At 26.8% G+C, this 5,457-nt stretch overlaps 1 long non-coding RNA gene across 1 annotated transcript; it reads left to right on the forward strand.

The window, feature by feature from the left end:
* The first annotated feature begins 830 nt into the window (after nucleotides 1-830).
* LOC140920255 (uncharacterized) lies at nucleotides 831-1,559 on the forward strand. The gene is made up of 2 exons (XR_012162975.1): nucleotides 831-1,140; nucleotides 1,235-1,559. It is a non-coding gene; the product is annotated as an uncharacterized lncRNA (long non-coding RNA).
* The last annotated feature ends 3,898 nt before the right edge of the window (nucleotides 1,560-5,457 follow it).

The following is a 5,457-nucleotide window of genomic DNA, read 5'->3' on the forward strand; positions in this document are numbered from 1 at the left end:
AAATTTGTGACACCATATATATATATATATATATATATATATATATATATATATATATATATATATATATTTATTATGGTTATGGGCAGTTATATAGAGAGTAGATAATGTAGCAAGAATCTAGGTGACAAAAATAGTAGGATATCAATGTTATCTTTGGAAAGAACCAAAAACAGACATCTGAGAAAAATATATATGGAAGAAAAAGTATGTGTGTCTTTGATCTTCCTTATTGGTCTAGTCTAGATGTAAGACATTGTCTTGATGTGATGCATGTGGAGAAAAATGTGTGTGATAGTGTATTTGGAACACTTCTCAACATTCAGGGGAAAACAAAGGATGACTTAAATTCTCGTCTAGATATGGTTGAGATGGGTATACGACAATAGTTAGCTCCACAATCAGCAGGTAAACGAACATATTTGTCTCCTGCTTGTCATACATTGTCAAAAAAATGAGAAAATAGGCTTTTGTGAGTGTTTACGAGGAATAAAAGTGCCACATGGCTACTCCTCAAATGTCAAGAGTCTTGTCTCAATGAAAGATTTGAAATTATATGGCTTAAAGACTCACAATTGCCTCGTATTGATGCAACAACTACTACCAGTGGTTTTACGTGGCATATTGCCTAGAAAAGTAAGAGATGTCTTAACTAGGTGGTGTTTATTTTTCAACGCTACTTGTCGCAAAGTCGTTGATCCTCAAAAATGAAATGAGTTGAAAAATGAAGTTGTTATTATCTTGTGATAACTAGAGATGTATTTTCCTCCTTCTTTTTTTGACATCATGGTTCATTTAATTGTTCATTTAGTTAGGGAGATTAAATTATGTGGTCCTGTTTATTTGAGGTGGATGTATCCATTTGAGCGTTATATGAAGATTTTAAAAGGATATGTGAAGAATCCACATCGTCCTGAAGCATCTATTATTGAAAGGTACATAGCAGAAGAAACTATTGAATTTTGTTCGGACTATATGTCGAAAGCAGAAGCCATAGGAATTCCTAGATCTTGTCATGAGGGAACATGTGTGGGTAATGGTATACGAGGCTTAAAACTTAAGAGCATGGGACAGGAGAAAGTGCTTCCTATGTTTGTTGGGATGTAAACCAAATACAAATATCATGCACATCGTCGATTTGTAAGTGTTTAATGTATTTCCCATATATGTATATGTACATGAACTTTTTTATATGTTTTATAATACAACTTTAATGAATATTTTATTTTTGTAGAGCTTTGGGTGAATATAGTAAGTTGCAAAGATTAATAAAGAATAAATCCAGATGGAGCATTCCCACTATAAGTTGTTTAAATTATATATATAGAATTTTAATTATAATTTATATGTCTCTATCTATATAATATTTACTCAATATAATTTACATATGATATTCAATTTTAGTGCCAAAGACAACCTAAAGGTTATGAGTGTGGGTACTACATTATGATACATATGTTGAACATTGTATCTAGTGGTCTTGTTGATTCATGGATGCGGATATGTGATAGATTTTTTTAAAGTTAATATTAATTAACTACTTATGATTTTTATGGTCACATGATTCAGATAATATTGTTATTTCAATGTTTATAATTCAGATATTTGGAGACTAAAAACCATTCGAAGATGATGAAATAATGAACGTCTAACAACGTTGCGCAAACATGATTCTTGAACTAATTGAAAATGCTTGAAGCACTTGTATCATTTTAATATCTTTAGACTGTTAATAGAAGATAATATTATTTTTTTAACAAGTGGTGAAGATTATGTAGCTCTGATTTTGTAAAAAAAAAATTATTACTCATTGTCGTTGATTTTTAAATGTAAAGCTTCGTATGAAATTTTGTGTTTTATGATTGAATGAGAAATTATAGTTAATAGGGTAATATGTAAAATTTTGATTATGCATATGTGAGGAGTGAAAGTTATGAAGAATAAAATTAAAAATTAATTAATTAAATCAGTTGGTTCATCGATATAATAAATAAATTTTGAATATGACTTGTTATATTTGTTCAAATTTTAACCAATGTAATAAATCAGTTTTGAATTTGACTTATATTGGTTCAAATTTAATCGATGTAATAAATCAATTTTGAATTTGACTTGTTATATTGGTTCAAATTTAACCGATGTAATAAATCAATTTGAAATTTTGACTTGTTACATCTATCATTTTAACCGATTTTATAATTAACTATTTATTACAACGTTTGATGTTAGATCAGACAAAAAACAGATTTAACAAGTACATAGTAACCGATCTAACAAGGTCTAATTACACTAATATTATCTTTGAAGAGCATTGAATAAGCCCTCAATATTTATTGATCACATTTTGGTAGGTTTGAAAAACTCAAATCCTTGCCCCACCACTAAGAACCGATGCTACAACACCAACACCAACACCCAAAAAAAGGTAACAAAAAGAAGACTCCAAAGAAGTAGAAGAGAATCTACGGTACAACACTTGTCTCGAGGCTCCACCAAAGCAAGAGAAGTTTGAGGATCGCAATGAAGAGCAAGCTGGAAAAAGTGTTCAAAGCCTAGTAAGATATGATTGGATTCCTTCACCACTACTTAAGTCATATATCAATTAAAGGTTGGAGCACCCTTCTCATTCAGAACTTGCTCATGAGGACCATGTCCATGAACATGGTGAAAATGTAATCTTGACAAATGTGATGGGGAAAGTGAAGATAAAAATGTCTAACTCCACAAGAATGAAAAAGAACGCTTGTCTACAAAACATGTGATTTGATAACATCTACGTTTAGCACTTAGTTGTAGGTTTTTATTTTTATTTACATATAATATAAATTATATCCTCATTTTTCCTATCTAACAAATATAATAGAATTATGTATACCATTATTTTGTTTGTCTTACAAATATAATAGAATTATTTGATTATTTGTAATTTTTTAAAAATTTGAAAAAATTTATTTAGTAATGTCAATGGATTTTTAAATATAAAATTATTTTATTAATTATTTAAAATTTTGAATATTTTTTTAATTTATAATATTTTAAAGTATTGTAAGTTAATTTGGAAAAAAAAATAATATGTAATTGTTTTACAGTAGTAGTTTATTTTATATTATATCATTAATAAAATATGTTTCAAACACATGGCAAAATAAAATAATGTTATCGAGTGTGTTATTATGTGCACATCAAACATATGATAATATTTATTCTTCTAATATTATATATTATTTGTATTCAACTTTATATCATATCATGTATCTATTATATCATATGCATCAAACGGATTTGATAAACTTTAAGAGACATGATATGATATATTTTTCGTATCTTATCTCAATCAAGTATTGATAAACCAACAAAAAAAGACAAGATATGCATGAATCTATTTTATCATGTTTTTGTAGTTATAATTTTTATCTTAGATATAAGCTAGGTTAGAAACCAACAAAATAAGATAAGAATAATAATTTACTTATATGCCTTTATAAAATATAATTTAAAATACTCTAATAAAATATAAATATAAAAATAATAAAATTTGATATCACATTTAAAATGAAAATATTAATTTTAAAAAATGTGTATGATTTATGATAAGAGTAGTTTTGTCATTTTATATAATCTAATAAATTATTATTCAAAATCATAAAATTATGAATATTAATTCAAATTTTTAAAATAAATATATTTTTCATTTACATGTAATATATATAAAATCTTTATTGAGTTTACCCAACAAATAAATAGAATGATTTACCTATCCATAATATTTTTTAAATTCAATTACTTATGTTGTAGTGTCAATGAATTTTTTAAATATAAATTCATTCCATTCTTATTTATTTATTTTTTAATATTTTTTTATGAATTTATAATATTTAAAAGTATTGTGTAATGTTTTTTAAAAAAAATAGTATAATTATTTCATAAGAGTAACTTCTTTTATTTAAATATGATATATAATTTCACATCATAATAAGATCTGTAACAAACATATAACATAATAAAATATTATTGAATTATTTATTATTATATACACATCAAATATAAAATTTACTTTTTTATGATATCTCATCTTTATTAATTTACTTTTTTATCATGTCTCATCTTTATTAATTTACTTTTTTATCATGTCTCATCTTTATCATATCATGCACAATCCCCATAAATGGAGAGAATCCTCAAAATGTGGTGAGTAATAATTTGAACCATATATAATTCGAGTCTCAGCCAAAAGAACTATTAACGTAACAAGGACTTCTTAAATAGGATTACAAGTTCAAAGAAAAATATTTGATAATATTTACATTTTAATGTTGTATTAACTTCCATAGAATTACTAAAGAAAACTTCCTAAGCTTACTAGTAACATTTATTTAATTGAATCCAACATATATTATTTGCACGCAACCAAGGTAACATAATAGGAGAATGAAACAAAGGAACACAAAAATTAATCACATTCTATTACACCTTAATTTAATTATGAGGTGAAGAATGAAGTGCCTTCCATATTACACCAAAAGTAGTCTTAATTTATAGATGTCGATAATATATATGTAACATTCAGACATTTTATTTTATTTTAATATTTTACTTTAGGAAGTGAGATAATTATTCTAAAAAAAATTGTCGGTTACTATTGTAATGTGTTATTTTAATTTTTAATAATAATAATAATAAGAATAATAATAATAATAAAAGTAACCGTTAAAAACAAATTCATGTATTAGATTGAAATATCACTTTCTCCTTTTAATAGCACGTATACTCAGTTTAACATTCCCACGTCTGGCTTAAGGTTCTCACTCTGCCAACGTTCTCCGACTTAACTTCTCACTTGTGGCTTAAAGTTAATCCTTGATAAAAAAGCAAATAAAAACAAAACAGACGTCTTCCATTCAAAAAAATACGCGATATAAAAAAAGGGTTTAGGAGAGAAAAAGAGAGAGACCACTTTGATAGAAAAGGCAACCACCAAAAGAGAAAAGAGATGAGTAACTCCATTCCCGAATTTGTTAAACCAGTATCAGAAAATCATCGACTGCGCATTCGTTAACCGTTAGATCGGGCTGATTTTTGGACAGCAGGTTCGCAGCATTCAGACCCATGTTTTCATCGGTCAGATCAGAGAAATGACGTTCAGAGAGGGAGAAACCGTGCTCGCACAGCAGCAGATGTGAAATGAGTGAGACAAAGTTTGTGAAACATAATTCTAAATATAACTCTAGTAATGGTAAGGGCATCACTCCATCCGCTTTCTTACTTGAATTATATGTGATATAAATGTATTGTTATAAATGTATTGTGATGTTACGTATTGGTTATGTTTGTGTGTTATCTTCAAAATGAATATTAATAATGGTTGTGCTTGATATGCTCAAATTGTGGAAAATGAATGTTATATTATACGTTGTTATAATGGTTGTGCTTGACATGTTGTGGTTATTCAAGGTGATT

Source organism: Cicer arietinum, chromosome 5 (genome assembly GCF_000331145.2).
Source record: "Cicer arietinum cultivar CDC Frontier isolate Library 1 chromosome 5, Cicar.CDCFrontier_v2.0, whole genome shotgun sequence".
NCBI lineage: Eukaryota > Viridiplantae > Streptophyta > Magnoliopsida > Fabales > Fabaceae > Cicer > Cicer arietinum.